The sequence below is a fragment of the Cylas formicarius genome, unplaced genomic scaffold (genome assembly GCF_029955315.1).
Source record: "Cylas formicarius isolate icCylForm1 unplaced genomic scaffold, icCylForm1.1 PGA_scaffold_6__28_contigs__length_40554024, whole genome shotgun sequence".
In the NCBI taxonomy this organism is placed as follows: Eukaryota; Metazoa; Arthropoda; class Insecta; order Coleoptera; family Brentidae; genus Cylas; species Cylas formicarius.
The window spans coordinates 29,658,881-29,683,170 of record NW_026844347.1 but is presented as its reverse complement, the minus strand read 5'-3'; the positions used below and the strand labels follow the sequence as shown (position 1 = coordinate 29,683,170).

Sequence of the window (24,290 nt, the reverse complement as noted above, 5' to 3'; positions counted from 1 at the left end):
AAGCAGATGTTGTTTGTTTGTTTCTTATGGCTAAACGATGTTCCTCGAGCCTGGCTGAAATCCTTCTGTTGGTCTGTCCCACATACGTCAGGCTGCACGATCCGCATGCTACACTGTATACTCCTTGGTTTTCCAGAGTAATTTTTTGTTTTGGGTTTCTTAGTATTGCTCCGATGGTATGGTCAGGTTTGTATGCCGTTGATATGTCGTGTTTCCGTAATATTCGGCCGATTTTGTCAGTAACCCCCTTGATGTATGGCAGGACAGCGATCGATCTTCGTTGGGTCTCGTCCTGCACTCTCTGCTGCGGCTGTTGTTGTTTACTGATTGCCTTGCTGATGGTGCGCCTTTGGTATCCGTTTTGTTGAAGACAGGTACTAATTTTCTTCAGTTCTTTATCTCTGTTCCTCTCGTTTGTGAGCCTGAAGGACCGAGCAATTAATGTATTTGCCACTGCCTGTATCTGTGATGGGTGGTGATGAGATTTAGCGTTCAGATATCTATTAGTGTGTGTTGGTTTTCTATAGACAGTGTGTTCCAAGTGTCCATCTTCGGTCCTTGTGATGTGAACATCTAAAAAGGGCAGACTGTTATCCTCTTCAAGTTCTATTGTAAATTGAATCCTTGGGTGAATGGAATTCAGATGATCTAGGAATTTCAAAAGCTCCTCCTTGCCAAAAGGCCATACAACAAATACGTCATCAACGTATCTTGTCCATAGTTTTGGCTTCAGATTTGCCTTCTCTATTGCTTTCTTTTTGAAGTAAATCATGAAGAGGTTGGCAATCACAGGTGAGAGAGATGATCCCATTGCTGCTCCATCTATTTGTCGGTAAATTTTCCTGTTGTGCATAAAGTAAGCGTTTTTCAGGCAATGTCTTGACAGATCCATTATGTATGGCGGAAGATCTTCGTTTTCTTCTATAAGCAAGAGTGCCTCTTCTACTGGAATACTCGGGTAGAGGGATTTGACATCGAAACTTGCCATAATGTCGTCCTTGTCCATCCTGAGAGAACCTAAAATCTGAGTGAAATGTTCTGAGTTTTTAACATAGGAATCTGCCTTTTCCACTATAGGCTGAAGTGCACTGGCCAGATGTTTTTCCAGCTTGCATAATGGTGAGTTAAAGGCGCTTACGATTGGACGCAGGGGAACCCCGTCCTTATGGATCTTTGGGAGCCCGTAGAATTTTGGGCAACGACTCGATTTTTCCCTCGGAATAAGTTTCTTCTTTGTATCCTCGTTTATTGATGAATCGAGAATTTTGGACTTAGTTGTTTTTTCCAAATATGTCGTGGGATCTCTGGTGACTAGTTTGTATATTGGGTCGTTCAAAATATCCTCCAATTTTGCATTATAATCCGACGTATTCATGACGACAGTGGCATTTCCTTTGTCTGCTGGCATTATTAGAATGTTTTCGTTTTTGTTTAGATTCCTTAAGGCTTGCATTTCTTCTCTGCTTAAGTTTGGTTGCGGTGGTTTTGACTGTCTTAAGACTCTGGCGACATCTTGCCTAATTAACTCCGCATCTTGTTCGTCTATGGTGGAAAGACTTGCTTCGACGTTGGAAACGATCTCTTCGACGGGTACTCTTTTTGGAGCTATTGCGTAGTTAAATCCTTTATTCAGTACGCTGACTTCTGTATCGGAAAGATGGTATGCTGAAATATTATGAACTGTACTGCTTCGGTTTGTATTTGGCACTTGTCCTGATTTTTTGGAATTTGACTGAAGGATTTCTAATTTCTTCCACAGTTTTTTTGACGTGATGTCCTTGTCTTTCTCAGTGCGCCATGATGTTAACAATTCTATGCGGTCCCACAGCAACTGATGGATCTTGTTGCTCAGTTTCAGGTGGAGTCTGAAAAGTTGTAGCTCAGTCTCACTAATTTCGTACCGGGTCCGCCTGATCTGGTCTTGGAGTAGGGCCTTGCTAGCTTTGTCCAGGATAGCTTGTGTCTTTCTGGTGCGTGTGTGATAAGACAACCTTGTAAATGTTGGCAGCAAGTTCTGGTTGCGGCAGCTTTTAAGAAAATTCAAGTTGCACAGCGAAATAACCCTCCTTTGTCTTAGTTTTTCATAACACTTGGTGGCTGTAAAGATCTCCTTCCCGTAAAGGTGTATGATATTCTCACGTATTGATTCACGGATGGAAAAATGTGATGACACTATATTCCGGGATATCATCCGTTCGCTCGTTGAACTCCGACTGGAATCCTGCATCCGACTGGAATCCTGCAAATCTTGCATCCGACTGGAATCCTGCAGACGTTTCGCCAAAATCTCACTTGGCATCTTCAATGCTCGCGCTCCGAAAACACTTCGAACACTGGGAGGTTATCGGCGGTGCGTGCGGTATTTATACTCTGCGCCGGAGATGGTAACGGTGCTGCTTGTGCGTGGGGGGAGGTGGCTCCGCCCCCTGAATTGTCGCGTTGTTAATTTCGCCCGATCGTAGTTGCGATGTCCCCGTTGGCTGCTGCGCATCGCTCTGCTGTTTGATTATCGTTCTCCACGTGTTGGATAAATGCAGAGCGTCGTCTCTCGTATTGAGGTGTCCGGACTTTTCTATTTCGATGGCCTCTCGTATAATCCTAGTCCTAAAATCAGGAATATTAGCTATTTGTTTGCAAGTGCCGAAATCAATTTTATGGCCTGTCTGATGTTGGTGCTGAAACAAAGCAGATGTTGTTTGTTTGTTTCTTATGGCTAAACGATGTTCCTCGAGCCTGGCTGAAATCCTTCTGTTGGTCTGTCCCACATACGTCAGGCTGCACGATCTGCATGCTACACTGTATACTCCTTGGTTTTCCAGAGTAATTTTTTGTTTTGGGTTTCTTAGTATTGCTCCGATGGTATGGTCAGGTTTGTATGCCGTTGATATGTCGTGTTTCCGTAATATTCGGCCGATTTTGTCAGTAACCCCCTTGATGTATGGCAGGACAGCGATCGATCTTCGTTGGGTCTCGTCCTGCACTCTCTGCTGCACCATAGACGAACAAGATGCGGAGTTAATTAGGCAAGATGTCGCCAGAGTCTTAAGACAGTCAAAACCACCGCAACCAAACTTAAGCAGAGAAGAAATGCAAGCCTTAAGGAATCTAAACAAAAACGAAAACATTCTAATAATGCCAGCAGACAAAGGAAATGCCACTGTCGTCATGAATACGTCGGATTATAATGCAAAATTGGAGGATATTTTGAACGACCCAATATACAAACTAGTCACCAGAGATCCCACGACATATTTGGAAAAAACAACTAAGTCCAAAATTCTCGATTCATCAATAAACGAGGATACAAAGAAGAAACTTATTCCGAGGGAAAAATCGAGTCGTTGCCCAAAATTCTACGGGCTCCCAAAGATCCATAAGGACGGGGTTCCCCTGCGTCCAATCGTAAGCGCCTTTAACTCACCATTATGCAAGCTGGAAAAACATCTGGCCAGTGCACTTCAGCCTATAGTGGAAAAGGCAGATTCCTATGTTAAAAACTCAGAACATTTCACTCAGATTTTAGGTTCTCTCAGGATGGACAAGGACGACATTATGGCAAGTTTCGATGTCAAATCCCTCTACCCGAGTATTCCAGTAGAAGAGGCACTCTTGCTTATAGAAGAAAACGAAGATCTTCCGCCATACATAATGGATCTGTCAAGACATTGCCTGAAAAACGCTTACTTTATGCACAACAGGAAAATTTACCGACAAATAGATGGAGCAGCAATGGGATCATCTCTCTCACCTGTGATTGCCAACCTCTTCATGATTTACTTCGAAAAGAAAGCAATAGAGAAGGCAAATCTGAAGCCAAAACTATGGACAAGATACGTTGATGACGTATTTGTTGTATGGCCTTTTGGCAAGGAGGAGCTTTTGAAATTCCTAGATCATCTGAATTCCATTCACCCAAGGATTCAATTTACAATAGAACTTGAAGAGGATAACAGTCTGCCCTTTTTAGATGTTCACATCACAAGGACCGAAGATGGACACTTGGAACACACTGTCTATAGAAAACCAACACACACTAATAGATATCTGAACGCTAAATCTCATCACCACCCATCACAGATACAGGCAGTGGCAAATACATTAATTGCTCGGTCCTTCAGGCTCACAAACGAGAGGAACAGAGATAAAGAACTGAAGAAAATTAGTACCTGTCTTCAACAAAACGGATACCAAAGGCGCACCATCAGCAAGGCAATCAGTAAACAACAACAGCCGCAGCAGAGAGTGCAGGACGAGACCCAACGAAGATCGATCGCTGTCCTGCCATACATCAAGGGGGTTACTGACAAAATCGGCCGAATATTACGGAAACACGACATATCAACGGCATACAAACCTGACCATACCATCGGAGCAATACTAAGAAACCCAAAACAAAAAATTACTCTGGAAAACCAAGGAGTATACAGTGTAGCATGCGGATCGTGCAGCCTGACGTATGTGGGACAGACCAACAGAAGGATTTCAGCCAGGCTCGAGGAACATCGTTTAGCCATAAGAAACAAACAAATAACATCTGCTTTGTTTCAGCACCAACATCAGACAGGCCATAAAATTGATTTCGGCACTTGCAAACAAATAGCTAATATTCCTGATTTTAGGACTAGGATTATACGAGAGGCCATCGAAATAGAAAAGTCCGGACACCTCAATACGAGAGACGACGCTCTGCATTTATCCAACACGTGGAGAACGATAATCAAACAGCAGAGCGATGCGCAGCAGCCAACGGGGACATCGCAACTACGATCGGGCGAAATTAACAACGCGACAATTCAGGGGGCGGAGCCACCTCCCCCCACGCACAAGCAGCACCGTTACCATCTCCGGCGCAGAGTATAAATACCGCACGCACCGCCGATAACCTCCCAGTGTTCGAAGTGTTTTCGGAGCGCGAGCATTGAAGATGCCAAGTGAGATTTTGGCGAAACGTCTGCAGGATTCCAGTCGGATGCAAGATTTGCAGGATTCCAGTCGGATGCAGGATTCCAGTCGGAGTTCAACGAGCGAACGGATGATATCCCGGAATATAGTGTCATCACATTTTTCCATCCGTGAATCAATACGTGAGAATATCATACACCTTTACGGGAAGGAGATCTTTACAGCCACCAAGTGTTATGAAAAACTAAGACAAAGGAGGGTTATTTCGCTGTGCAACTTGAATTTTCTTAAAAGCTGCCGCAACCAGAACTTGCTGCCAACATTTACAAGGTTGTCTTATCACACACGCACCAGAAAGACACAAGCTATCCTGGACAAAGCTAGCAAGGCCCTACTCCAAGACCAGATCAGGCGGACCCGGTACGAAATTAGTGAGACTGAGCTACAACTTTTCAGACTCCACCTGAAACTGAGCAACAAGATCCATCAGTTGCTGTGGGACCGCATAGAATTGTTAACATCATGGCGCACTGAGAAAGACAAGGACATCACGTCAAAAAAACTGTGGAAGAAATTAGAAATCCTTCAGTCAAATTCCAAAAAATCAGGACAAGTGCCAAATACAAACCGAAGCAGTACAGTTCATAATATTTCAGCATACCATCTTTCCGATACAGAAGTCAGCGTACTGAATAAAGGATTTAACTACGCAATAGCTCCAAAAAGAGTACCCGTCGAAGAGATCGTTTCCAACGTCGAAGCAAGTCTTTCCACCATAGACGAACAAGATGCGGAGTTAATTAGGCAAGATGTCGCCAGAGTCTTAAGACAGTCAAAACCACCGCAACCAAACTTAAGCAGAGAAGAAATGCAAGCCTTAAGGAATCTAAACAAAAACGAAAACATTCTAATAATGCCAGCAGACAAAGGAAATGCCACTGTCGTCATGAATACGTCGGATTATAATGCAAAATTGGAGGATATTTTGAACGACCCAATATACAAACTAGTCACCAGAGATCCCACGACATATTTGGAAAAAACAACTAAGTCCAAAATTCTCGATTCATCAATAAACGAGGATACAAAGAAGAAACTTATTCCGAGGGAAAAATCGAGTCGTTGCCCAAAATTCTACGGGCTCCCAAAGATCCATAAGGACGGGGTTCCCCTGCGTCCAATCGTAAGCGCCTTTAACTCACCATTATGCAAGCTGGAAAAACATCTGGCCAGTGCACTTCAGCCTATAGTGGAAAAGGCAGATTCCTATGTTAAAAACTCAGAACATTTCACTCAGATTTTAGGTTCTCTCAGGATGGACAAGGACGACATTATGGCAAGTTTCGATGTCAAATCCCTCTACCCGAGTATTCCAGTAGAAGAGGCACTCTTGCTTATAGAAGAAAACGAAGATCTTCCGCCATACATAATGGATCTGTCAAGACATTGCCTGAAAAACGCTTACTTTATGCACAACAGGAAAATTTACCGACAAATAGATGGAGCAGCAATGGGATCATCTCTCTCACCTGTGATTGCCAACCTCTTCATGATTTACTTCGAAAAGAAAGCAATAGAGAAGGCAAATCTGAAGCCAAAACTATGGACAAGATACGTTGATGACGTATTTGTTGTATGGCCTTTTGGCAAGGAGGAGCTTTTGAAATTCCTAGATCATCTGAATTCCATTCACCCAAGGATTCAATTTACAATAGAACTTGAAGAGGATAACAGTCTGCCCTTTTTAGATGTTCACATCACAAGGACCGAAGATGGACACTTGGAACACACTGTCTATAGAAAACCAACACACACTAATAGATATCTGAACGCTAAATCTCATCACCACCCATCACAGATACAGGCAGTGGCAAATACATTAATTGCTCGGTCCTTCAGGCTCACAAACGAGAGGAACAGAGATAAAGAACTGAAGAAAATTAGTACCTGTCTTCAACAAAACGGATACCAAAGGCGCACCATCAGCAAGGCAATCAGTAAACAACAACAGCCGCAGCAGAGAGTGCAGGACGAGACCCAACGAAGATCGATCGCTGTCCTGCCATACATCAAGGGGGTTACTGACAAAATCGACCGAATATTACGGAAACACGACATATCAACGGCATACAAACCTGACCATACCATCGGAGCAATACTAAGAAACCCAAAACAAAAAATTACTCTGGAAAACCAAGGAGTATACAGTGTAGCATGCGGATCGTGCAGCCTGACGTATGTGGGACAGACCAACAGAAGGATTTCAGCCAGGCTCGAGGAACATCGTTTAGCCATAAGAAACAAACAAACAACATCTGCTTTGTTTCAGCACCAACATCAGACAGGCCATAAAATTGATTTCGGCACTTGCAAACAAATAGCTAATATTCCTGATTTTAGGACTAGGATTATACGAGAGGCCATCGAAATAGAAAAGTCCGGACACCTCAATACGAGAGACGACGCTCTGCATTTATCCAACACGTGGAGAACGATAATCAAACAGCAGAGCGATGCGCAGCAGCCAACGGGGACATCGCAACTACGATCGGGCGAAATTAACAACGCGACAATTCAGGGGGCGGAGCCACCTCCCCCCACGCACAAGCAGCACCGTTACCATCTCCGGCGCAGAGTATAAATACCGCACGCACCGCCGATAACCTCCCAGTGTTCGAAGTGTTTTCGGAGCGCGAGCATTGAAGATGCCAAGTGAGATTTTGGCGAAACGTCTGCAGGATTCCAGTCGGATGCAAGATTTGCAGGATTCCAGTCGGATGCAGGATTCCAGTCGGAGTTCAACGAGCGAACGGATGATATCCCGGAATATAGTGTCATCACATTTTTCCATCCGTGAATCAATACGTGAGAATATATATATATATATATATATATATATATATATATATATATATATATATATATATATATATATATATATATATATATATATATATATATATATATATATATATATATATCACCCTATGTGATGATTAATCAGCATTACTTTTATTTTTTTTAATATTTAATTTGAGCTTGTTATAATTTTCTTTTCATTTTTCTAAAATGTTTCCTCCTTTCTCCATCACAATTACGAATTCATGTAATTGCTACTTATATTATTTCTTAAATGTAAAGAAATTAAGCGAAATCCTTAATTAAATGAAATAATATAATGTTATATGTAATATGTTAAATAATTAATCATTCTAATTTGTTAAATTAATATTGTTGGAATGGAATTTTTAACCCCAAAATATTTTACTTATTCTAATATGCCATTTTTACCTCTGAAAATATCTACTTACTGAAATAATAAGTTGATTAATAATTTAATTAAATTACTAAATGTTTCAATGTTTTTTGTGCAGCAAATGTGAGATTATTATTGTTAAAAATCGTAAATGAATGAATCAGTATACGTATATTTTTTCCAAGTATACACAAGTAGCTCCAATTAATTCTTACGTAGCATTTTATGTGTATTTAATTAGAAACTCGTCACCCTCTCAAAAATAGAGCTAATAATGATTTTCAATATAGCAAACGTCGCGGCAGAAAAATTTAATACGTGCAGCAATTGATACAAAATTAGAGCAAATTGCGATAAGGTTGCGGTTTTCTCCGGCGTCGGTAAAAAAGCAAAGCCTGGCAAGTTAAGTCCCTTCTGATCCCATCTAAGAGGGATGAACGTGATCCCATTATACTCCTTAAGAAAGCCGATCCCCTGTGAAGTCGACACCCGGTCTCGTGCCCCCCTTTTCTAACGACTCTTCTACACGGATATTAAGATTCTCCGCCTTTGTCATCAAAGTGACGGTGATTCGCGCCATCAACACCGCCATATCGGCGACACTTGACATGTGTAAACTTTGCGAACTTAAAATTTACGCGTTCATCAAAGACGAATCTGTTAATCAGCCCACGGTTGCTTTCCCGAAACGTTTGAGTCTATTCAAAGTTCTCGACTTTGATAAATGTTAAGAATTTTTATGAATTTCAAATAATACGTAAAATTTCAATCCGTTTTGAAATTATCGATTTTCAAATGTTTGGTTTTGGTACACAGTAACACTGCTGATTTCTTGTCCAGAAAAATTAATATTTAACAAAACTTAGTTTAGTGCGAGTTGATAAAAACCGAAATCATTTTTAATCAGTATTTTTGCATGAATGTTGCGCATTAGAAAAGAGTTGCTCGGAACAAAACTAAGATACAAGGCATGTTCAAAAAGCAAAGCGAGTTCAAAGTTAGTATTGCCCCTTCAAAGTAATTCCGATGTAATACACTTTTTCCAACGTTTTTCCCAATTGTCGAAGCACTTCTGGTAAGCACTTTTTGGTATATTCTTCCAATCATTCCAAACTTCCTTCCTTTCCAGAGTTTCTTGAGTTTGGAACGGGAAAAAGTCGCAATGGGCCATATCCTGTGAATATGGTGGCTGAGGCATGATTGTGGTTTTGTTTTTGGCCAGGCAACGATGAGTGAACAGGTGCATTACCGTGATGCAAAATCCATGAATTGTTTTCCCACAATTCCAGATGTTTCCTTCGTATTCCTTCTCGCGTGGTAAGAGATGTACTACGTCACTATAATCAAAGAAAACAGTAAACAAAAGATTTGATCGAATTTGACATGCATTTTTCGGTTTTGGCGATTTTGCGTGGCGATTGCGACAAATGGGCTTAGGTTTCGACGTTACAACCACATACCCATGATTCGTCACCAGTTATGAGTATATCAGTATCATAATTGACATCTTTTAACATCTCTTGGGCGATGCTCCTTTTCTTCAAAATTAAGCAGGTTCGGAACAAATTTTGTTGTTAAACTTTTCATGCCCAAAATTTCAGAAAAAATTGTATGACCCGAGCCAATAGAGATGCCTGCCGACGTATTCAAGCACTCAAGCACTCCATATTCGACGATTTTTCAACAATATTTGTTTCACTTCTTCAACACTTTCATCAGTTATTTACTTGCTGTGGTGTTCAAAGCGAGGTTCGTTATCGGCGTCTTCTCGACCATCTTGGAACAGCTTGTACCACTTATAAACATATTTTTTTGCTCAAAGTAGATTCACCATATGCCGTCGTCAACATTTCAAGTGTTTTGCAGCATAGCAAAAAATCGCTGAGCACACAAAATAAGTCTAAAGTTTCTGTCTCACAAAAAAAGCAAACTAGCTGAAACTGTGAATATTACAAAAATCACATTACGTTTTGAACACACCTCGTATATCTATTGCTTGAAAATGATGAAAAAGGTGATATTTTTTATAAAAACGTACATACGCTAATGTACACAAAAAATGTAGATCCGTAGACAGTAGAAAAATGGATAATTAATTTTTACTCACTAAACATTTCCACCCAAAGAATCTGCAGGTTTGCTCTCTATTATAAATTTTGGGACTATATTATAGACACGTTTTTCCTTGAATTTTGAATTGTCCATTATACTTTATACAAATTAATATATTTTCTTCATATTGTTGGCTCTTCATATTTACCAACCAACTATATGTAAAAACTAACTATATAATATAAAACAACAATAAACCCGGTGTAGAATTTCTCTTTAACTATTTGCGTTTAATCAATTGCGTATATTAGTTAAATTTTTGTTCTTTCATTACTGCCACTCAGCAATAATTGTTTAATACGTTTAGGCAACACTTTTGCCGGATAGGCGGCATGCCGGAACATTTTACCGGAAACGAGAAGGATGTTTTACAGATAGCGCAGCGCGCGCTCGAGTATTACGGCGAGAATTCTTTTTGCTTCCTTTTCCTGCGTAAACACATCGGTTTGTAAACAAAGCGACGGTTTTATTCCTGTTTTTCTGTCCTTATAAAGTATTGTTTGAGAGAGAAACAATGTCGAGATATAAAAGCCGCGGACGAATTAGGCCCTTATCTTTGATTTATTTGATTTTTCCTTTGGTGTCTGCCTCTTTCTTGTTAAAGCAAAGAGCAATTTCGAATTTGACGCTGTGGGTATTCCTGCAGGTGAACGCGTCCACGATTTTCGGTTCCTGTCGTTATTTTGACAGTCACTTTTTCTACGCAAATGAACGCATTAATTTTAAATGTCATTACTACGCTTTTAATTTAATCCGAAAAAGATTGGGTCGGTATTTACTTCTTCTTCTACTCCCTACTGTATATTACCGAATTGTGCCGAAAGTGTCACATTAAGACGTTACACAGAGTTTACAGTCGTGGATTTGGGAACGATCGAATGTTTTCGGTTGACCTTTGACAATAGGGAACTGGAACATTTTTTTATTCCTTTAATTTCATTTCTTTATGTATAGAAATAACGCATACCAAAAATCAAAACTCAAAACCTAATATTTCAGTTGCAATAAATAATTCGTTATGACACCCGGCTATTCCTTTTAAACGACACTAAAGGCGTGGGAAAGATCGTGACGTCATACCGCTGCTTTTCGATCGATACGGCAATATGTTATATTGTTATTCTCAGGTTATAGGCCGAGATTTATATTGTGCTTAGTGTGCTTTACATGATAATAATCGGAGCAACACAAAAACAATATTACAAATCGTGCCATCGTGTTTGAGTACAACCCGGAAAACGCCAGATAAACTTTTTATTTGTCTACCAGAAAATAAACATTATATTCAGGCGTCACATTAGCCTTAACCGTCCACACATTTTTAACTCTTCGAACTCTATGGGGCTTCCTGATCTATATAAACTAAAGAACACTTTAAGTTATCAATGCCATCCTTTGAAATCAGTATCTAGGTTTCCAAAAATCCTTTTTGTTTTTTTTTCTTGTTGAACCCTTTGAATTTTAAAAACTAGAAAACTTTAAGCTGATTACAATATATTGGTTTAAAACTAGTGGCTACATTTTCTATTAGCTTTTAACAGGGCGAACCTCAGCAAAAGAAACACTTTTGGTGTTTTGAGTGTAAGATGTCACCATAACCATATCCACCAGAGGTAAATTATCAAATTGATCTTTTAAAAAATCGGCTTCCGTCATTTTCAAAACTTTCTTTTTGACACTAAACACAAGATGACAAACGCAAGCGACAGGACTAAAATAAAAATTAAAACCATCAAGACGAACACGTTGTCGTTCTCTAATGGCTTCTCATGCTAGCATCCGGCTGGCCCGTAATCTTAAGAACGAATTGACGTCACAACCGGTCACAGCCAATGAGGGCGCGTTTCAAAGAGGATTTAAATTTTACAATGATCAATTGCCTATATTTGTTACATAGAACTACGAAATGATTTTTTTTGTGTACTGTGATTCTTTTCATAGTATGAACTTACATTTATAATCAATATTTTTTAAATTAAAATTTTGTTCAAATTCCCTATTTTGAATATCAGGTTACTCAGTGAATGTATTGGTGATGTTTTGGAAAAATGTATCCAAAAACTGATGGTCGTAGTATAGTATACAAAACGTTAATAAACTTCTTCCATCCACTTTATTAAACACTCGTTCTGCTCGTGCCAATTTACATTCCTGACTAAAATGGTGTTTATCAAAGGCACTTATTTCTGTTTTTCTTTTTGCAATCAACAAATTATTGAAAATGCTACAAATTTGGGCCTAATAATTCCACTACTGATTGATAGTACTAATATTAATAATAGTATTTATGCTGAGATACAGATAACACTCAAACTGTATTCGAGATATTATCTATGAGAAATAATTTCTCAGTCTTTTGACAATCTATTGAGGTACTCTGGGGTACGGTTATACGGAATTTGATTTGTTTGCTTATAGTTCAATTATATTTTTGACGAATAATAAAAAATAGAGATTCACAAATAATCAAATTTTTAAAAGTATTAACTTTTGGACTAATATGGATTTTTTAATAATCGGTAGCGGTATTAAAGCCAACACCAAGAGTATTTGCTGCCAGCTTTATTCCACCTAAGATTGATTTATCGCGTTATATCGAAATACTAAACAACAGTTTTGATCATGAAAAGCAATAAATTAACATCTTTATATTCTTATAACGTAATAATTCACCAAACAAAACTGTACACAACTCTTGTTTCATTTGAAATATCTTAACGCTGTTCCTATTCAACCTAAAATAAATAAAATAGCACTAAAGAAATCTACAATAACCAACAATTATGCAAAATAAACTTATATTTGTATTTGGCGACTCTGAAACGATGAAAAAAACACAATTATAAATATTTACCTTAATTGTTTAAACCCCCCACCCCCCTTTTGGTAGAGTAACATGTTAAGAAGCAAACCTTTGTGTTCAGCATTAATTTTTTTCCGGCTTTCGTCATACAGTTCAACAGACATGCAGTTATTACAACCCTTCTACCGATTAAACAATACGTCAGGCTTGTTTACGAAAAATTAAGGAGTAACAGAAAATCATGGACACGAATAGGTACTTCAAAATAGTACATGCAACAAGTTCGGTAAATGGCATTTGACTCACTAGTTCATTTGACACGAGCGGAGCGAGTGTTTAATACACGGGTGACTTAAAAACTTTGCCGAACGTGTTGCATACTATACTGTTTCTACGACCGTTAGTTTTTGGGTACATTTTTGCAAAACAACACGAATTTATTCACTGACCCGACTGTCAGAACTGACAAACGTCAAAATTCAATGGATCTTGGAAATGTCCGAATTGACTCTGATTCATGGGAAACGAAATTGACATGGTAAAATTACGCTTCCCGCACGTTAGACCGGTGGGTAATTAGGCATTTGACAGATGCGAGTAGAAAATAGTATATTACGCAACAAGTGCGGTAAAGGGCATCCGACTCACGACAAAAGTTTACCGAACGTATTGCATACTATACTTTTATACTACGACTGTTAGTTTTTGGGTACATTTTCGCAAAACAACACGAACACATTCACTGATATGACCGTCAGAATTGACAAACGTCAAAATTGCTCCCAAACCCGTGCGGTAAAATCCCGGAAATGTCCGATGTGACTCAAATTCATGGGAATCGAAACTGACTTGGTAAAATGACGCTTTCCGCACGCTAGATGTGTAATTAGGTATTCGGTAGAAAAAATATGTTTATTTTAAAATAAACTAGGCAGATCAACGTTCGTCCAAACGCTTCTTTTATTTTTTCGTAAACTCTACCCAAAAATATTGAATGTTGACATTCAATTAGAGAACGCCAGTTATAATGATTGATTTCTAAAGCGATGGTTTTATTTATTTTAATCAACATTTTAGAAATTTGACAATCCATCAATGCATACATAGTTCTTCTCTCACGCCCAAACTAACCAAAACGAAATCGTCACGAGAAAACCAATTTCCTCGCCGAGTACAACTGCAATTTTATATACTTAGGACTGGCGAAATTAGAATCGGAGGCGCAAATTCCCCGATTTCATCAATCCGCACGGCAAACCACATTTTAATCAAACCCCTTCATTATCGCGTACACGGCGGTTTAAAAACGAAAACAAACAAAGCGGGCTCGCGCATTTTCAAGATTTTCAATTAGAAATGTGGTAGCAAGGAAATTAAACAGTGTTTACCTAAAATACGTTCGGTGCAATTCCTTGCCAAAATTGCACCCAGAGCGCGTTCGAATATACCGCAGCCAGTCTATTAGATGAGGAAACAGTCTTCCCTAGACTGTAGATTCGAAGTAATGGACCCCCAATGCGAATCAATTCGGTGCCTGATTGTTTCCAGTCGGGGCTGTTTAATAGGATAGGAGCAGAGAGCTCCTTCGTCGCGATTTCGTAGCTGCTGCTGCTGCTGCATCAGACACACACACAAACTGTTTTCTAATTTACCATTTCATAAATCCACATATTTATTCGGCTTTGTGTGTTTGCGTAGGCGCCGCGCCGTTAAGGAGGAGATTCGATATTTACAGTGTCTGTGAAGTCAAAAGGAAAATATATATGTTGCGTGTATGAGATAATACAGGGTGTTAATGATTACTTTCTGTTTCGGTTACTTTTCTTTTTTTTGTACTTATTCTATGATAAAATTTTCAACTAATTAATTCTTGAAATATGAAAGTAAAGGGAAAAATGTGGACATAAAATCTCATATTAGTTTATACTACGTATTTTAAGAAAGCACAGGGCCCCCTAGCGTTAGGTCATTGCCGCTGGTTGCTATTGCTGTTGAACTTATTTTCATTCTCATCGATTAGACCATAATACCTTTTTAACCGGCTTTTTTAACAGCGAAGGAATCGCTATGATCTATAAAATAATAATTTAATAGCAATAACTTTGATAAACCCCACTTTAGTCACGTGCTTGATTTTGCGCCAATCAATGCTCCGTGAACACCAAAAATTGACAGGTGAACGTTGGAATTTCTATAGCCAGTTTAACTTCTGACTTATTGATGACAAATTTGCACACAGTGCATAATTAATTGAGTATTTTAGAATATGGAGTAGGACAAGTAACTCCCTACATCAGTAAGTTTTCTAAAACACAACAGTTTTTGGAATAAATACTTAAATCGACGTGAACTACATTGCAAAGACATACCGCAAAAAACAAGCAGAGTGGTTTTCAATTGAAAAGTACTATGACGTTAGTCCAAGCATCAAACAATAATGCCTCATCTCAGATGATTTTTGTTGGGGTTAATAGAAGCAGAAGGCAGATGCGTAGGATCTTGAGTGAATTGTAGCTTCATTTTAGCATATCGGATTGTTAACGTCAAAATTGATTATTTTTTTCCTATTCTTATTTATTTGTTATTTGATCAATAAAGACCAGTTATTATTATATGCATATTATTACTTTTTACAAAACTTCTGCATTCCTCCTGCATCGGTTTTTGTTAAGTCGAACTTGCTGGCGTTTCATCAATCATACTGTTGGCTTGACTGAAACTGATTCGCATTTTACTCTGTACCTGCTTATATATGGTTTGAGGGGGGCGGAGCTAAATAAGCGGGACGAACACCATCTCGGTTGCCTAATTCCCATATTGGTGACAGGTACAGACCTGAGTCGCGGTTAAGAATGTTAGTTTGCTTATAGATGACTATAGATATTCGGTAGAGGAATTGATTACATGCAAGAAGTTTAGTTTTATCGAATAAGTTCGACTCAGCAAAAACCGACGCAGGATGAATCCAGAAGATTTGTAAAAAGTATTACAGTAGCCTGTAAAAGTATCTTCTTTGAAAAATGTATATTATTATTACATTAATATTATCTACTTCACTGTTATTTGCTGAAAAACTGATTACACCGATTATAATAATATTGGATATGTTGACTGTCATAATACGGTATTTAAACAACAATTTCCATCAAAAAAATATTTTCGTGAAAATAATAAGTCCAGTTTTTTGTTTTTACGTTGTATGATACAATTTTAATATCTGGCCAAAGCCGTTGTCGATATTAAAAGCTAATACGATAAAAATGCCGCTTCAAAATAAAGGAAGACTAAAAACACCTTACGCTTTGTTATTAGAAGGGGGGAAACAAAACCTCAAGTATGAAGTGGGTATATATGGCGATAACCCTCGTCGGGCATACTGCACAACCGAAATTAATAAAAGCGCTCCCGTAACGTGAAAGTTTATAATCACTAAACCGACCGAAAATCCTCATAAAAGAACATGCCGGTTTTTATATAACGGGGGAAATCAGGTGAGGTCGATCCAACGTTGGATTTTACGCGAAAATTTCCGTACCTACCGTATTTTATTCGGCATGCTTTGCAAACACGAATGTTCTAGAATACTTGGGATTTTTATTTTGAAATTTTGGAAATATTTTTGTTCGAAAACTTTTTCCTAGCGCTTCGTTTCCTTCGTCAATGGTAATTCTAAACATTGTAGAGTAATATATATCTTTTCAGTTATATATGTACTTTGAGTTATAGTGTTAATATAATATAAGTTTTTTGAAATAAAAGCAGTTTTGAAACAAAAATTAGTGAATTTTACATATTTAAATTGGAAGTGTAAAGTAACCATGCAATGTCACGATACAATACCTATGAAAAAATGAATTAATATTTTTCATGAGGTTCAGAAAAAGTTTTTATTATCTAAAGTATAACATTTGTACAAAATAAAGTTCCTATTCGAACAAACAGGTCCATGCGTCAGTCAGAATAAGTCTGAACAAACCTTCTACATGTTAACATTTTAATCCATTTTAATCATACAATTAAAATCAATCTATATCATAATAAAAATAGTATTCGTATTCTATTTGAAAAAAGTGGGTTTTGTTAATTTTGTGTGAGACGGTTAAATCATTTCCTTTTTACTTTTTTCTTTGTTATTATATCCTAAGTGTATGGTAAATTATTGGTATTATATTCTAACTAATAACTAAAATATTCTTGACGTTTTACATAACACGCTGTTTATACATTATTTTGGATCATTCTTCGAAAAATACGATGATTATTGGGGAGGAAACATTAATAAATGTTCATTTATTTAATTTTTGTTTGCCAAATCCAGAAATAGGAAACGAAGATATCAATAAAGTAAATATTTATGTCAAATTAATGAGATCGGTACTGAAGTCATTATTTTGACTTAATATGACACTACTACATTTTATTTATATAATATATATGTCTATAGTATAAATGATCTAATAAAAATGTTTCATTCCAAGTACTGATAGTTTCATTTGGATGCAAAATTTTTTCATATCAAATCTCCTACGACTTTTTAATTTTTCCACTTAACACGAATCTTTTGATAAAGGTCCAAAATTTATAAAAACCAAGGGATCTAGCTGTAAATTCTAACAAATTAAAATTCTTAATTATAGAATTGAGACACCGTGACACCTATTATTTTCGGCCATTTTGCTATAATTCCGCGAAACATTATTCTTGTATCGATGCCGGACGTTCCTTTTATTTCAAGTAATAGCTTTGGGATGCTCCGGCCAGTTAACGTGTCATGCACCCTCGGGAATAAACGGCAATTTCAAGTAGGACGGTTAGATATTTCTGATACATTTTATCTTACTTTGGTCTGACCCTTTCCTAGGGCGTTAAATTCGTGCTGCCTTGGGGGAAATGAAAATGTAAAAAAAATATTTGTTTAAGTGGCGGTACACGAATATCCTGGTCGGATGCTATAATTTTTGTCGAAACGCATTGATTTCGTTGACTAGTGGGATCTTGATCGTATTTAATTTATAATACAATATCGCTGCCGATAGTTCACCAAATGGAACCATTTTCCTTACTAAATCAAATAATCCGCAATAAATTACCAGTTGCCTCTAATTATAGCGATCTCGAGTTTATTAGGAAGAAGATCATCCATCTCAATTACAAACGGATGTGATCGTTGCCGTGAGATCTCGGAGATGATATAAAGAAAATAAATTGATGTCGGTTTAAGAAGGTCGAAGAGGGGAGACCGTTGCCTTCGTTCGTTCCCTATTACAAATGCAAGGGTACAATAAAAATTAAAGATATGAACTGCATTTACGAAAATTAAAAAATTAGAAGTTTATAACTGGAATGGCATGACCCATTTCAAAATTTTAGTCCTGATACCTTACAGTGAACCAGCTTAGTACCTAAGCTAAACCTATTTTGATTTCCAGAGATTCTGAGGAAAAGAAAATGTAAATAAAACACACACTCCTAAAATTTTCAATTTTTGTGGCTTAATATTTACAATAAATTTAAACATTTTCATCGTCAAAATTATTTGTCTACTCCCTTCTGTAAAACGTCCAATTATACACCGATGTAGCTTGTGGAAAGTGTCATTTTATCACGTCAGTTTCATCTCCTACCGATCAGAGCCACTTCGGACATTTCCAGTATATTACCTCACTGGAGCAATCGGATGTTTTCGGAGACATTACCGCACTGCTTGAAAAACTCGTGACTCAAATGCCGTTTACCCAACTTCTTGCATAATATACTATTAACACATTTTTCAATATAACATACTGAAAGGTCAATATCATTATCTTGGACTTGATCTCCATTATGGGTTATGGATAAAAATTAAATTAATTTTAAAAATCTTCAGCTTTAATTGCATATGAACCAGAATTTTGTCAACTTTTTGTGTACAGCAATGTTTTTTTATTTTAATTAAATCTTTATTAGATATGCACTTAGTGTCCATATAGTTTTCTCTCCTAGATAAAAACGTAATAACAGGAACAAAATTTCTACACAAATTAAATAAAAAATTGCTGAGGCAAGGCAAGGGCAACAGTGGCAAGTGTGGGGTTGCTATCGGACTCAGTGTCTTTGGAAGGTTGTGGTGAAGTGTCTTTTGTGATGGAACGTATAATATCTCTAATGTGGAAATTCTTAATTCTGAGTTCAGTTACTCGGGTTGAGATAGTTTTACGGCTCTGCAAACAAGGGAGTTGAAAACCCATGATTTTTGTGACCGATGGTGATGTTACAACGCATTAAGGTATCGGTCTGTGTATATAGGTTTTCTGTAAACAGAATGATCCAATGTCTGGTCTAATTTTCTATTGATAAGAATATCTATCATAATATCTACATATAAAACTTAACTAATTAAACTACGAAAAATAAACTCGTTTATTATACTTGTTGCATAATATACTATTTTTATATAATTAGGGGAAATTCTGGAATAACTAGCTATACATTTTTCGTACCTAACTTTAATACAATAGAAGCAATATAATAATTTTTGAATATATAAAGAATAGGGATCGTTTCAGCAATCTAAAATAAAAGAAGAAAAGGAAGAAGGACAAAATATTTCAAAACGACTAAATATGTTAATTTTATAATTGTTAATGCCAGTTTGTTCAGGGAGTGGCTCTCGTAAAAAAATGCAAATAATTTCGTATAAAGTTCTCATTAAATCGTTTCCGTAGTCGAGAAATTGGTTTTGCCGCTTTGGTATTCCAACGTTGTTTTGTTTAGTGGCGGAGTGGTTCTGTTCTAAATTATCACAGCTCGTAACCCTTTAACAACCTATAAGGGACCTATAAAAGAGGGTTTAAGTGCTTTTGATAACTGCCTGCTCGCATGACGTCGGCATAAGAAGCTGGTTGGAAATTCAGGAAACGGAATTCCGATTTAAAGAGGAATAACGGAGAAAAACGTTGTGAATATTGGTGAGTTTTGGTTAGTTGATTAAACAGCTAAGCTCTCGTTAGTGACTATTTTACCGTATCTTTTACATACACATTGTTAGTGATTTTTCTAATTTGTGTGCTACTGATCGTTAATTATGGTGACACATTGCCATAAAATTAGATTGGCCAGCCATGCTTTTTAGTCAATGGTTGATTATATAGTGAGTAACAGATTTATATTTGAAGCAACAAGTTGCTGGAAAATGTTAAGGTAGGATTGTTACAATTTTATCGTAAAATTTAGTACAGCAGAATTTAACTTCTAAACAATAATAACCAAATACGTTATCAAATGTTTTCCAGAATTTATTCGTGGAACTAAATTATTATTTATATTCACTCAGTCTTTAAAGTATTCCTATCAAAATTGCAGTGCAGTTTTTTCGCTAGTATAAAAACAAGATGTGGTAATGAGATTTTAATTGAAATTAATTGAAAACAGGAACGAGAGAGAACTGATATTTTTCCAGTCCATACAAGTGTTCATATCAAATGTTTGAATATCGCGTTAATGATTTAATTAAGAAATTTCCCCTAAACGTCGGCCCTAAGTAAAAGTAATGATAAAAGCGAAAGAAGCCCGAAACTCGATTCATTTTGCAGCAAAAATTTATTTTCTTGTATTTTATTGATTGATTTCATTTTTATACTTAGAATTACCCGCATTGTTTTGAACTCCTGATTTTTTTTCAGATATTTTGAATGTGTTTTATAAAATTAAGGCAGTAACCAAAAAATGTAAAAGATGTCTAGTTACTGTCGGTACTATAATGGTAATATAAAATATAAGCCAAGAATTAAAGATTATAAATTCAATACCTTATAGGAGAAGACAACACAAAGAGTGCCGCTTTCACAAGGAATTTCATAGGTGCAGTCTCTCTTGATTCGATTATCTTTTCTGAAGTACATTGGAATTGTTGTGTCAGAGCGTGCCTTCGTCAGATGGGCGTACTATTCTGATTTACAACTAGTTATAATTTAACGCAGCTATTTCACAGAGCAACCATTCTGGAGCAAACCTTTTTAATATTATCCAATTTAGGGTCGAAATATTCTTAGTAACTGCATATTTGACATTCTCCTTTGCATGACTGGTAACCAATGACTAAAATATTAACAAAACTTGTGACTAAGTCAAATGTTTAACACTGTGGAACATTGTCTCTCAAATTCAGAGAAACAGCTAGTACATATCTTCTTGCTTTACTCAGTTTCCATTTTTTTTTTGTTTTTATTGTTATTGGCGTAAGTAGATCCGTGTATCGGAGTTATAAGTAAAGTGATTATCCGTTTGTTCATGCAAATCCTACCACAACGATACATACATTTTTTAAACTCGTAATTTAATTTCAAATTGAAATCAAAAGGCAATAAAAGTTTAGAAAAATCTGTTAAAAATCCCACCGCGTGCGGATACGCAAAAAGCTTTGCATACATTATTCTCCGGCTTCGTGCCTACATCATCGGGTCAAACTCCAGAGCGTCCCCGGATTAGCCTGCTAGAGAGAACAGAGCAGCTCTCTACTCTTAATGGAGTCAGATTAGCGCATACGGATGTGTTTTGCATGTAAGTAGGAAATGATGTTTGGTTTAACGGCTAAACGGGTTCTCCGTGTTTTTGTCGAAGAAAATTACGCGTTTTTGCTTTGACCTGACGCCTCGGCCAGATTGTGAGATTGTCATGGAGTAAAGGGGGGAATTTATGCCACTTGACGGGCGGTGCTAAATGAATTTGCTCCCGGAAGGCATTTCTAATGGCCGCTTTGGCCGTTTGTCTAGTTAGACGATTTCGAAAAATCATGCGCCACGAAGAAAAAGAAAGAATCATTATATAAATTGTTTTAGTTCTTTTGTGCATGTTGAGCGATCAAAATGCATGTTTAATATATTGTTATCAAGGAGTTATTTATAAGTCTAAGGTCCACTGATCAGAAGTTAGGGCAATATTCATTTAGGGGAAGTTTCGTTGTATGGAAAATTAACATCTGCTTTCACCCTCACTGTGAAATTTGTGACAAAGAAATAACTTTTTGTGACACCCACACACCCTGTATATATTACTTTCGGTTTTCTTCCTCAACAGCCTGAGAAATCTCCAGTCGCTAACATATTAATTTTTTACCCGAATTCATCATTGAATGGGATTGCCACAAGAACAAAAGTAAGCTTTTGCTCTAATTTTTTGTTAATGCCCATTAAATCAACTAAATCATAAATACTACAATCAAATTGTCCATTTCACATTTCCATCTATAATATACAAGGTGTTACAGAATGTTGTGAAGAAAGTTTAATAGCAGATTCTACATTTCAAAATATGAAAATAAGTTCATACAAACATCAATGCATGAGATCGGGAAACTTCAAGAGACACTTAAGAAAGAATAATCTGGCTTTCAGTAAGTGACCCCAATTTTTCCCACTAACGCCACTGATGTTACTAAAACATATTTTCAAGTTTTATTCACGCAGGTCCTGTTACACCTCTTTTTCTTATTCTCTTTACTTTAGGACTGGGTCCTGTGTTTTCATCAAGGGTTTGCCACCAGTACTTTGTATACTAAGAATCAGCTTACATACCATTTTATAGGTGGTGATCTAGGAGGTCGGGTTGTGCCGGGTTTCTCTTCCTTTGCAATTTTTGCTAATTGTTCATTTCGCATTCTGTCAACATAGTTTCTCCATTCTCTTCTGCGACTCCTTGCCCATCTTACTACATCCTGAATTCGGTCGATGACGTATATCCTGCTATTGATCTCAGGGTTCGCATTTCCGTCGTTCTTAAGAGCCGTTTAGTGTTTGTGTTCTCTGCTCTAGTTTCTATTGTGCATGTCATAACCGGTCTTACGCAAGTTTTATATATTCTAACGTTACTTCTAGTACTCATATATTTATTTTTTTACTTCATTCTTTAGGGTTCCATCACTTGTTATGTTTGTCGCACTCTGATCGCAAATCTCTAGTTTGCATCTTCTCGGTTCTTTAGATATTGTAGGAGATTTTGGTTTTTTTTATTGATATTTCCATGTTGAAAGTTTTCTCTATTCGTTGGAATTTATATAGAAGCTTCTTTAGGTAAGCTTCGTTTTCCGAGATGATGCATCATCGGCATACCATATTGTTTTTATTTCTTCGTCTGTTCAGTATCCTCTCCCGGCTTACTTTACTTCGTTTATGATTTCGTCTATCGTTTTTTCTCCTCTTTTGAAAATCGGTAAAAAAATACTCTCTTTTCATTCGGATGGTATACTTTTGACCTCTAGTATTTTATTGAAAAGGAATTGTAGTTCACCGTATAGTGTGTCGCCTCCATATTTTATCATTTCGTTTGTTATTTCGTCGATGACTGGGGCTTTTCTGTTCTTTAACTTGGATGTCATATGTTGTATTTTATACTGTGAGAAAATCCTATTTCGGGTTTCGTTGATGTTTTCATCCTCGTGGTGCAATTCCTGTGCTGGTACTTTAGATTGTGTTAAGCTATAATGTTTCTTAAAATTTCTTTCCAATTCGTCTGCCATGATTTTTGTGTTTTGTGTTGTTTTTCTTCTATTCCTCAGTAGATTTCATATATTCATCTGTCCCCCATATAGGTCGTGTTCCATATCCTTTTGTTGACGCTGTTTCTTACAGCTTTAAAATCAGTATACGTTATTGCATTGGATCTGTATTGCAGAGACGATTTTCTTTTCTCTTCGGCTAAGATCTGGACTTCTTGTCTGAAGCAGGGTTTTGTATTTGTTCTTCCTCCTTTTACTGCTTTTAGTATATTAATTCTTACGTAAATTACGTGATCTATAGTTGATTAATGTCCTCGTGTATTTTCCATGTTATATTTATGTTGTGGTTTATGTGGGTAGAAGATGTTGTTAGTTCGTTTTGTATTATGTATCATGTATCACTCTCATTAATTGTTTCGTCGCTAAATCGATTTTTGATACCAGGAATAACTTCATCGCCAATTCTTGTATTGAACTCACCCAAATTTATCATTTCGTCCCCATTGGGTATATCGTCTAAGACTGTTTGTAATGTTTGATAGAATAAGTCCGCCTGTGGTTTGCTAGTGTCGGGTGCGTAGATACTTATTGTATGCGTTGGTTTTGATTTTTATAGGTTGATCGTCTCCTGGAGTATTCTGTCGTTAATCTAATTTTCGCGTGGCCGTAAGTTAACTCCTGATGTTGCTCTGTCATTTTTATCCTTGCCGCTGTATATTAGGATGTAGTTTCCATATTTGCTTGTT

At 37.1% G+C, this 24,290-nt stretch overlaps 1 protein-coding gene across 5 annotated transcripts in view; it reads left to right on the top strand.

The window, feature by feature from the left end:
* LOC132703142 (myelin transcription factor 1) overlaps window positions 1-24,290 on the top strand; it is a 456,348-nt gene that overhangs the window by 317,809 nt on the left and 114,249 nt on the right. The window lies entirely within an intron of this gene.